Consider the following 12,631-nt stretch of genomic DNA (forward strand, 5'->3'; position numbering starts at 1 on the left):
CTAAAGCATACCACCTCATCTGTGAAACATGGTGGAGGGGGCATTATGGCCTGGTATTGACCCACTTCAGTTTATTGATTATATAACTGCTGATGGCAGTAGCAAACTGAATTCTACAGTATACAAGTTCGAGCCAATCCCTCCAAACTCGATGGACAGCGTTTCATCCTACAGCAAGACAATGATCCCAAACATGCTGCCAAAGCAACAAAGGAGTCTTTCAAAGCTAAAAGCAAGAACATTTTTGAATGGCCAATTCAGTCACCTGACCTAAGTCCAATTGAGCATGCCTTCCATATGCTGAAAAGAAAACCTCAGGGAACAAGCCCCCAAAGCAGACAGGAGCTGAAGATGGCTGCATAAGAGGCCTGGCAGAGCATCACCAGAGAAGATACTCAGCACTTGGTGATGTCTATGAATCACAGGCTTCAAGCAGTCATTACATGCTACAAAGTACTAAACATGTCTAGTATACATACCATTGCTATGTCCCAAATATTATGGTGACCTGAAATGAGGGGACGATGTACAAAAAGTGCTGTAATTTCTACATGGTCAAATCAAGATGTATATAGATACCCTTGAATAAAATTTGGATGTGCACTTTAATCACATGTGAATTGTTTGATTACAAATTTAAAACTGTGGAGCACAGGGGCAAACAAAGGAAAAAGGTATCTTTGTCCCAAACTTTATGGAGGGCACTGTATATCATCCATCTCTGGCCACGCTGCATCTCAGATTGTAAAGATGCTCTAGAAAGTTCATTTCCTTTCCACTGCTGTTCAGAGAGAGAGAAATAAATAACTATCTTTGGTTAAAAAAAATGTTTTCAGACTACTTCGTCCTATTTTGAAATGATATCCTCTTGGCAACTTTTCTTTGAGTAAGAGGAGCCCTGTCATTTGAAAGCAACTAAAAACACTGGAATGCATCGCAGACAGTGTTGGACTGTAAGAATGTGCGATTCCTCTGGAAAGATTCTGGAATATTCAGCTGAGGCCTGCAGCAATACTGGACAGTGTGCATTTACTCATCAAACCCTATGATTAGCAACAGGAAAGAAGCTATTTTGACATTATCCATGTTACATAGAAATTGTTTGGAAAATTGTAATCACTAATCAAGAGCTGAATGGCGTGAGAAGTTAGCAACATTCTGCTTACTTCTGGATGGGCTCTCAGTCTGGGTGCATCGAATGGGGCTTCCAATTACATTGCCCAAATCTCAATAGCATTTGGAGAGCCACAATTCAACCCCAAGTGCAGCTTGAATTCCAAGGGAATGTCACATTGGTGCCATACACAATGACTCTGAAGCAGAGAGCTAGATTTCTCCTGCATCTGGGCACTTGTTTTTTGGGAAGGGCAGTTTCAAATTGCATTGAGTTCCTTTCACAAACAGTGAATGTTATTAAATAAATCAGTTCAGAAATAATTTTGTCGTGAAAGTGGCATGTCTGAATGAAATTCTTGCCCTCGGCAGGGGTAATATCCCCTGAAACTAGTGAATGGGCTACTGAAAATGCAGGGCAAACATATTGAAACTTATACATTGGTGAAGAAAGCGAAATGAGAACACTCCCAGTTGCCAGCCTCCTAGGCACTTCTGTCATGGGCTCCCTGCAGCAGTCACCTCCAAGTACTGGAGAGATGGCACCAATATTGTCTGCAAACTCCACTGGCCAAAGAGGTGAATCAGCCATGCCCTCTCCTTGGCATTGAACCCTAATTCCACTCATCTGGTTTTGATGAATAGGTCACATGATTTGGATGCTAAACACCACGCTCTTTGAACAGACAAGGCTGAGTTCTGTTTAGAATGAGATCCAAACGTAAACAGAGGAAAGATTCTTAAAAGCGTAACACATACGTCAAAATAACTGGCTCAGAATGGAGAATTTAGGATGGCATGGCACTGTCAACATCTCGTCTATTCCACAGGAGCACACAGATGTTCAGCACAAAAGGCAGAAGGGTAGCATCAAGGGTAGCATCTCCCCAACTATCTATCCTCTCAGATGAAGAAGCCTCGAGCCATTTGTAGAGAGTCTATAAATCCCACATTGGCCTGATCAACCTCCTCAAAACAGGAACAGGAGCAGGTGATCCACAATTACAAAGAACAGTGCAGGGAGTAATAACTGTTTTGGCTGATGGGATAGAGATTGCAGAGGGCTTTGCAAGTTTATAACATCCAACTATACATAGACAACCCGACAAAATAGCATTTCTCCAGACCACAGTGCACACACATAGTAATAAAAAAAAATATATATATATATATAAAATAGAATTTAAATATCTAAAAACTTTAGATTGATTTACTCAGTTACAGGATACTGTGGAAGAAATTATTTACCAGGCAGACAGTCCTGATTTAGATGCTCCTGTTCCTCCTTCTTGATGGCAGTGGGACAAAGATCCTGTGTGACAAAGACCGATGTCGGTCTTCTCTAATTTTTTGAGCCCTATTTAAGCAACACTCCTGGTAAATGTTGTCAATAGAGGAAAGGGTGCCCCAGTGATCTTCTCGACTGTTTTGATGAACCTCTGTATTGACTTCCGGTCTGATCCTTTCGTTGTCTGTGGATTTTATTTTATTTTTATTATTACATTTAGACACGCAGCATGGTAACAGGCCATTTCGGCCCACAAGACCGTGCCACCCAATTTTCACCCCATTAACCTACATCCCCCAGTATGAGATGGGGGCTGAATGGAAATATTCAGGAACATAAGAATGCAACATAGGGGCAGGATCAGGCCATTCAGTCCATCCAGCCTGCCCTTCTGTTCAACATCAACATGGCTCCTCTGCTCCAGGCCTCAGTGTCTCTCCTGAGCCAGATGTCCATAAACGTCAGCTCCCCAATCTTTCAAATACTTATCAGATCCATCAGTACTCGAGTTCACCACAGTAACTGGAAGATGCGGGCCAATTGGTTTACTCCTTGTGGTAGGAGAGGAAATGGCAGAGTAGATAAACTTGATGAACAACAAACACAACCTTGACTTCTTCTTGTAACATATGCAAAAAATTTAGGAAGCAAAGTTAGAGCATGAGAAGTTTTTTCATTTTGGTCGAGGTACAAAAATGAAAAGGTGCATTTCACTCAAGGTTATTGCTGCCAGAGGTGGTGGTGGAATCAGATACAATTACTAATTTTACGAGGCACTTGAAAAGACAAGGCGCGGAAGGATAAGGACTTCATGCAGGCCAATGGGATTCGTATAGATGGGGAAAAGGGTTCACATGAATGTGATGGGCCATTGGGCCTGTTTCTGTATTGTAAACCCAATGACGGTGACTTTTATTTTAAAACCATATTTAAAAGTTCACGTGCAGTTAAATTTCAAATTAGATTTCCCCTTCCTCCCCCAACCTCCATCCATATTCCTGACAAAGAGCTCAGACCCAAAATATTGACTGCCCTTTAGTTCCTCTGGATGCTGTGTGATCTGCTGAGTTTCTCCAGCTCTGAATTGTACTGGACTCTCAGAACCTACCATGTTTAACAGATCATTCAGCCCTGCGACTGGAATTTAAGATTAAAATTTGCCAGTTTCAGGATGTGGCAAATGGGACACAGAAGCCAATTTTCATATGAGATGAACTGAGTTACTGGGTAAGGTTAAATAGGTTAGGACCTTATTCCCTGGAGCGTAGAATAATGAGGGGAGATTTAATATTTAAAATTATGAGGGGTGTAGACAGAGTAAATGTGGGTCAGCTTTTTCCTCTGAGGTTAGGTGCGATACAAACCAGAGGACACGGGTTAAAGGCGGAAGGGGAAAAGTTGAAGAGAAATATTCGAGGGATCTCCTTCACACTGAGAGTGGTGGGGGTATGGGACGAGCTGCCAGCTGAAGTGGTAAATGCGGGTTCAATTTTAATCTTTAAAAAAATTTTGACAGGTACATGGATAGGAGGGGTATGGAGGGCTATGGACTGGGTGTAGGTCAGTGAGACTGAGCAGAATAATAGTTTAAGTGAAACACAAAAGTCTGCAGATGCTGTAATTGCAGTAAAAATACACCGAAAAGCTGGAGGAACTCAGCCGGTCTTGCAGCATCCATCGGACATAAAGAAATATTGCCGACGTTTCGAGCCTGAGCTTTTCTTTGCTTATTCCTTGAAGGTCTCAGGCTTGAAATGTCGGCAATATATCTTTATCTCCTATGATTGTTGCAAGACTAGCTGAGTTCCTCCACCATTCCAGTGTATTTGTATTAAAGTAATAGTTTGGCACAGACTAGAAGGGCCAAAGGGCCTGTTTATGTGCCATAATGTTCTATGATAAACAAGAAATTTATTTTCATAACCAACTTATGGGATGAATATCAGCCTGGCTACAAGAGAAAACTCTCCACGTTCTTCAAAAAGATGCCTTGATAACTTTACATTTACGAAGAGAGCAGTCATGACCTGATTTAACACAACTCATGTAATGACCTTACCGAGACACTTACCAGAACTGATGCTGCAGGACTCTGGATAAAGTTGTATGAGTAAGGTTAACACAATTCAAGAGGGGGAAATGCAAAGTTTTGAGAGAATTTGATTAACAACTTCCTGCAATGGTACTCTCATTCCAGACAAAATATTTAAAGCTTGTGACATTCCAAACATTGCAGGCCACCTTCACAAGACTGGGGGTGAGAACAGAGTGGGCGATGTGTTGGCAGTCTGATTTAAATTCGGGCATGATGTCAGACATCATCAGTAATAATTTACTTCCCAAACATTAAAACGTCATTTAAAACTTCCGCCATAAAACTTCTTTTTAAATTAGGTTCCATCATCAGAAAACAAGAGTCAAGAAATGTTGAAGGAACAATTTAGGATCAGAAATTGCTAAAATGTGCTGGCAGTGACTAAACAAAAGAACGATACAAAACGGTGGCGCACATTTCCAGAGAGGTTACTTTGGGAAAAAAAACTGAGAAATTTGGTGAAATTTCAATTAAAGTCCAAATGTTGCTCTTCATAATCGATCTAAGCTGGAAAGACACAGAGAAAATTCAAGAAATGATTTACAGCTACAGTAAAATCCAGGTATCCTATGGAGATAGCTAGATGCCAGATTAGTGAAATTTGCCGGTTGCTTGAGATTGTGTATTGTGTGATTGAAGAACTAGCCACTAGGGGGAGCCAATTTTACCTATATTTTACCTACATCATTGTCTCTTCTTCTTTGGCTTGGCTTCGCGGACGAAGATTTATGGAGGGGGTAAAAAGTCCACGTCAGCTGCAGGCTCGTTTATGGCTGACAAGTCCGATGCGGGACAGGCAGACACGATTGCAGCGGTTGTCTACAGCTTGGCATTCAACACCACCACACCAGCAACACACGTGATTAAGCTCAAAGGCCTGGGACTCTGGCCACTCTTCTGCAACTGCATCCTTGATGTCCTCATTAGCAGACCCTAATCATTTGAGATCAGCAACATCACCTTCTCTTCTCTGAACATTAGTAATAGGGGCATCCGAGGCTGTATTCCTAGTCCCCTGCTCTATTCCTTGTATGCCCATGACTGCACTGCCAAAATTCACCTCCAACTCAATGTACAAATTCACTCTCAACGCCACCAAAATACTGGGCATGATGAATCAGAATACAGGATGAAGAATGAGAACCTGGTTGAATGGAGCTAGAACAACAATCTTGCTCCCAGTGTCACTAAGATCCTGAACTGATTGTGGATTTTAGATGTGGAGGGACCCCACACCTGTTGCTTGTGGATGAAATGTGGCCTCCCTGCCTGTCTGGAATGTGTGTATTGCTGGTGGTCATGTGTCCTTCCAGTCTGAAACTTATTCAGAAGTCACATGACCTGTCAATTGAGGTTGGACTGTCAACCCATTAGTGCAATAATCATCTAGGGTTATTATTGGCTTGAAGCATAGATTAGCACTGTATATAACACTAACGCAAAGCAATTCTTCCTCTCTGCGTCACTGTCCAAGCCCTGGACGTCGCTCCATGCCAGGTCACTATTGTGGACATCACTGGAAGTGTTGTGGGCAATACCTTGAATCTGAGCCGTAGTATTGCCATAGATCAATACTTGCAGGGAGTTGCAACCAGTTGGACAGGGAACCAGGTGTGTGTAAGAGTCCCTGTTTGTAGTGTGTGAGCGGGTCGAGTAACGGTTTACCATTGCCGGAGTCCAACCGAAGTCTGAGATGAATGTCTATATCGTCGCTTAAGTGAAATAGTGATCGAGTATCATTTATGTTCTCCCTGTTTGTTTCCCGTGTGAAAACAAAAGTTACCTATGATTGTAAATCTTGTGTCCAGGTTCATTTCTCTGTGAGCCCACTGAACCTGATACTCTTCCCAACGTGACAACACCTGACTGCGTTGATGAGGCGGAGGGGAGGAGTCAGAACCTTCAAGTTTCTGGGAGCCCAAATTTCAGAAGACCTTCCTTGGAGACAGCACATCGTCAACCTGAAGAAGGTACATCAATGCCTCTGGATCAGGCCTGAAATGTTGGTCATATATCTTTGCCTCCCATGGTCCCTGCAGGACCTGCTGAGTTTCTCCAACACTTTTGAATGTTAACACCAACCCCTCGATTTTCTACGGCGTCTGAGGAGATTTCACATGTCGTCGGATACTCTATCAAACTTCTACAGGTGCACTGTGGAAAGCATACTAATGAATTGCATCAATGTCTGTCTTGGGAATTCAACTGCGCAGGAACATACATGACAGACTGCAACCTTCAATCCACTGCAAGACATCTACGTATGTGAGGTACTGCTTCAAGAAGGCAGCCAATGTCATAAAGGATCCCACCACCCTGGTCACAACTGCTGCTCACTGCTACCTTTGGGCAGAAGGTACAGAGGCCTGAAAACCAGCATGTCCAGCTTCAAGAACAGTTTATTTCCAACAGCTATCAGACTCTTGAACCTCCCCTTGGCAGAAGAATCATAGACTGTTCCGACTTCACAAATGGACTGCTTGCACTATTAGTTTACTATTAAAGTCTTTCTGTACCAGTATCTGTACCACTGCAGCAAGAATTTTGACACGTGTACAATGTCCATAACAATAAACTCATCATCATCCAATTGTGGCTGGGAGGAAAATCAGGAATTAGTTTGCCATCTCCCCGATGAAAATCCAATGTACAAACAGTAATTCAGCATTAATTTTCTATAGAAACACAAATTGTAATCTATCATCTCTGTTGGTACACTGCTTTCATTCTGCATTACAAATTATGATTAGACATCATTAGTGGAAAAATCCATTTGGATTCATCAGAAAGTATCGGAAATACTCAGCAGGTCAGGCAACACATGGAGAGCTGCTGCCCAACTTACTAAATATTTCAATTTCTTGTGTTTTTATTTCAATTTTCCATCATCTACATCTTTTTTGCTTCTTCATTTGAGTTCATTTTGATTTATAATCTGAATTGTGCTTTATTCAGCATCGGTTGAAGAACATGAAAAATAAGCTACATGATGATCTTCCCTGAACTGAACACGAGAAACAGGGCCTTCCGCACACGCACACGCACACACACACACACACACGGCCTTTATCTCAAGAAATGTTATGTGCGTCATGACGTGAGTGGATTTTAAATCCTCACCATTCTCTGGGTAAAGAATGTTCTGTGGCATTCTCCACTTGTTCCATCATATTTTGATGTTGATGACATTTTGGATTTGAATTTCTGGACAAGGTTGCATTAATGTTCAAATTTTCATCCATGTGTTACGGCCTCATCTTTTAATCGCTTTCCTCAATTTTGATATTTCCAGTTTTGGCTGTATCTAGCAATATGTATCATCTCACCATTGCCAGTTTTCTGGCTGTTTTTTTTAAAAAAAGCTATTGGAGCCAAATATTCCAAAGTTCCTTTACTAAATCTTTCTCTCTCCCTCTCCAATTCTCCCCCTCCAACTCTTCCCATCCTCCTCTGTGATTTTCATTAGAACTCTCCCTTTCAAACAATCGGCCTGTCGTCTGGTTCTACTCGCTCCTTATTATGGTTTGGGAATATTTTGCGAATATTCCTGATGAGCACTTCAATTACCTAAAATGTGCGATATAGTTGGCCGTTGTCGTCACCCCAACAATATCATTCAAAACCAAGTGTTTCTGTACCCAGGGCCAGCACTGCCACATAAGGCCAACCGGGCAGCTGCCTCGGATGCAGACCTCGAAGAGAGATTCCAACAGCTCTGTGTCATGAATGGCGTGGTTCTGACTAATGCAGCTATAACCACATGCGTTAGTCTGGTAAGGTGTTAGGAGGAAGCTGTATGGTGTACGTCGAAGGTCACATCAGATATTGCACCCACCACTCAGCCTGGTCACCACCCCCCTGCTCAGTATGGTCAGCACTACCCCCTCCCACCCCGCTCAGCTCAGCCTAGAGTGCAAAAAAGTCTGGCAACAGCCCGGTCTCCACAAGCTTATTACAAAAGATGGGCCAGGTAAACCTGATGCTATCCACTAGCACACACTGAGCATGTACATTTTAACCATGGCCATATTTAGCTTGCAAATCACTGCCCTGAATTATTGTTGTGCAGGCTCTCACATTCTCTGGGACAGCCTGTACTGCTGGCTGTTGTGGTTTCCTGCTGATCATAAATTCTGAGAGAAAAATTCAGTAATGAGGCCAAATTTTGAAAAATATCATTGTTTTCACCCTTCAAAAATACTTTTCCCCAAATTGCATCACTTCTTCATAATTCCCAAAACAGGTAAACTGAGCTACTGCCACTGTAGATTTTATTTCTTGGAATCTTTATCATTCTGGATCACCAATTTCAGACTGTTACATTTAAACACAGACAGGTGAGACGGATTTTCCACAAAGCGTCCTTTCTCTACGTTAAAAACAGCAGTGGGCGATTCTGTTCCTCACAATGCTCCCAGCCTGATCTACTCTCCGGCTCTCTTCAACATCACGTCCCTCTCATCAAGCAATCTATCAGTTGCTCCCTTTACTTCTCAGCAGACTCCTGGAGGCCATTCAGCCTTACAAGCTGCTCTGCCTCTCAACACAATCATAGCTCCTGAAATGTATTCAGTAGCTTGGCCTTAACAGAATACAAGGAGCAGAGAACTCCAGCATCACCACCTTTGAAAGAAGACGTATTTCCTTATTTCAGGAAATAAAATCCTCTGCCCCAACCCCCCTCCCCCCCAAAAAACAAACCCTAGTTCTAGATTGTCAAAGACAGGGCAAACATTATCCCTGCATACAACCTGTCAAAACAAGATTGAAATGTACAAAATTCTCTCCGAGCAGGACAAACACACAGTAGCTCACAGCTAGTGCAGCTGCTGCTCCATAGTTCCGATCACAAAAGTTCATTTTGACTTCCAGTCCTCTTGGCGTGGAGCTTGCATGTTCTTCCCATGACTGAGTGGATTTCCTCCCTCCTCGTGTCAAAAGCACACAGGAAGCTAGGATAATCGATCATGGCAAATTGTCCCCTTTGCTCAGGGAGTGGTAGAATCTGGCTTAGGGAGAAGGCAGGTGCAGGGCTGAAGGTGAATGCATTGAGATGAAGTTGAGATTCACGTAACTAGATGCTTGATTGCCAATACAGGACACGGAAACGGTTTCTGCGTTGTACAATTCTTAACGTCTGGAGCATACAGATCGAGTTGTACCAATCTCTCCTTATGTGCCATCCTACCAACTCAGGAATCACTCTTTCCATAGCACCCCAGTCTCTGTGGGCAATTGTGCACCAGATTATAGAAATGTGCAAAGCCCAAATCAGGAACTAATTTAAGGACTCTTATTTTTGCACTTTATTTTTTTTCTCTCTGTATTTCACAGTTTGTTTATATTTCTTTATTGGTTGCATGTGTATGTTGATTACAGTTTTTTTTACACTATCAATAAGTGGTAATTCTACCTGGCCCATAGGAAAAAGAATCTCAGGGTTGTATGTGATGTCATGTATGTCATCTCTTGGCTTGGCTTTGTGAATGAAGATTTCGGAAGGGGGCTGTCCACGTCTGCTGCAGGCTCGCTGGTGACAGGACAGACATGCCTGGCTGCAACGGAAATTCTATCCTTAAGGCCAGCCTGCATGCAGTCTCAAAAGAGGAAACAGACTGGTGTGTCACCCGGCCACGTGATTAGAGGCTAGCAGACCACTGGCGATGGTCAATGTGTCAGGCACCAAGGGATTTTTTCAGAGAGTCCTTGTACCTCTTTTTCAGAGCCCCTCTGTCACGATGCCCAGTGGAGAGTTAACCATACAGCACAATTAGGCAGGCGATGATCCTCCATCCTAGAGACATGCCCTGCCCAGTGTAGCTGCATCTTCTATGGCACGGTCTTGATGCTGGCAACCTCCTCCTATTCAAGGTCTTTAATATTGGTGACAGATGCTGAGGATGGCGAGGAGGCAGCGTTGATGGAAGTGCTCAAGGAATTGTGACAGTGGGTGGGTGGTCAGTACAATGGCTCTGTACACACTGATCTTTGTGCCTTTCTTCAGATGTTTGTTGTTCCAGACTCTTTCGTTCTGCGACCGAATGCGTTGTTTGCTTTTGCCAGTCTGTTGTCAACCTCTTTATTGATCTTGGCATCTGACAAGACGGTGCACCCCAGGTAGCTGAACTGTATTCAGCTCAGTCTCGCCAATGGTAATGTGGGGAGGGCGGTCCTCTTCCTGAGGTGCAGACTGATGGAGAACTTCTGTCTGACTTCCAGTCCGAAGAACTTGACAGCTTTCGCAAAGCAGGATGTTATACACTGACAATAAATCAAATCAAACACAGAAAGCCCTTGCCTAAAGTTAAGGACACCTATAGGTCATGAGCTAAATGGTTACCATCCCTCACTTCCACTCAGCAGCATCCAGACAATCGTTTTTCACAATTCACAAAAGGCTAAAACTGTCGGTGGACAATTGGAGCTTTCTGGAATGAATCTGGATATTGGGAAGATAAACAAAAGATCCGGAGATTGTGCACAAAAGTGGAATTCAAATTTATTGTCAGAGTACATACATGACATCACATGCAACCCTGAGATTCTTTTTCCTGTGTCCCAGGCAGAATGACCACTTACTGTTAGTGCAAAAAAAATGAACACAATGTACACATGCAAACAATTAAAGAAATAAAAACAAATGGACTGTGCAATTCAGAGAAGAAAAATATAACAATAAATAGTCCTTACTTTTGTGTGGGTGCAAGTATTGCACCTCCTGCAGCCACAGGAGGGTGGGGTGATAGGTGGGGAGGGATGAGTGCATGAGGGAATCGCAGAGAGAGCAGCCCCTATGGAAGGTAGAGAGGGGAGGAGAAGGAAAAATGTGTCCGGTGGTGGGATCTGTAGTAAGTGCTGGAAATTCTGGTGGATAACCCTTTGGATGCAGAGGCTGGTGGGGTGGTAGGTGACGATAAGGAGGAATCTATGTTTGTTGCGCCTGGGGGCAGAGGGGGCCAGGGCAGATGAGAGGGAAATGTAGATGCAAGGGAGGGCTGAGTTGAGGGTGGTGGAGGGGAAGCCACATTTGTGGAAGAAGGCAGACATTTTAGAAGATCTGAACTGGAAGACCTCATCTTGGGAAAAGATGCGGAGGAAACAGAAATTGCAGGGGACAGGTGTGAGGAAGTGTAGTCAAGGTAGTTGTGGGAATTAAAGCGTTTCTAATGTATGTTGGTGGAAAGCTTGTTTCCAAAGATAGAGACAGGGAGATCCTGTCAGAGATGGACCAGGTGAGTTTGAGATCGGGGTGGAAGTTGGCCTTGAAGTTGACAAGCTCATCATGAGTGCATGAAACAGCCCAGATGTAGTCGTCGATACACTGGAAGAAGAGTTGAGGGGTCTTTCCTGTGTAGGCTTGTAACATGGATTGCTCCACAAAGCCCACAAACAGGCAGGCGCAGCTTGAACCCATGTGGGTACCCATGGCTACTCCTTTGATTTGGAGGAAGTGAGATGAGTTAAAGGAGGTTATTTAGAATGACAACAAGTTCAGCCATGCAAAGGAGGGTGGTGGTTGAGGGTGACTGGTCGGGTCTCTGGTCCAGAAAGAAGCAAAGTGATTTAAGACCATCTGTATGGGGAATGGAGGTATAAAGGGAGTGGACATCCATCATGAAGATGAGGTGGTCCAGTTTGGGGAATCTGAAGTCATTGAGGAGATGGAGGGCATGTGAGGTGTTGCAGTTGTAGGTGGGGAGTGATTGGATCAGGGATGGAGTTAAGGTAAGGTGAAACTAGTTCGGTGGGACAAGAGCAAGTAGAAACAATGGGTCTACCCAGGTGGTTGGGTTTCTGTATCTTGGGTAGAAGGTAGAACGAATATGGGGAAAGGAGTCAATGAGGTTGGCAGCTGTGGGGGGAAGGGGGGGGGGAATGACCAGAGGTGATGAGGTTGGAGATGGTGTTGGGAACATAATGAGTTGACCAGAACTGATCACAATACTCTAAGAGTGGTCTTACCATAGATCAGTAGAGTTGCAACAATGACCTCTCTACTTTTGAACTCAATCCCCTATTAATGAAATCAATCCCCCTATTAATGAATAATTTAAATGTTTAAAGTTTAGACATACAGTGCAGTAACAGGCCATTTTGGCCCACAAGTCCGTGACGCCCAATTTACACCCTATTAA

Source organism: Narcine bancroftii, chromosome 5 (genome assembly GCF_036971445.1).
Source record: "Narcine bancroftii isolate sNarBan1 chromosome 5, sNarBan1.hap1, whole genome shotgun sequence".
In the NCBI taxonomy this organism is placed as follows: domain Eukaryota; kingdom Metazoa; phylum Chordata; class Chondrichthyes; order Torpediniformes; family Narcinidae; genus Narcine; species Narcine bancroftii.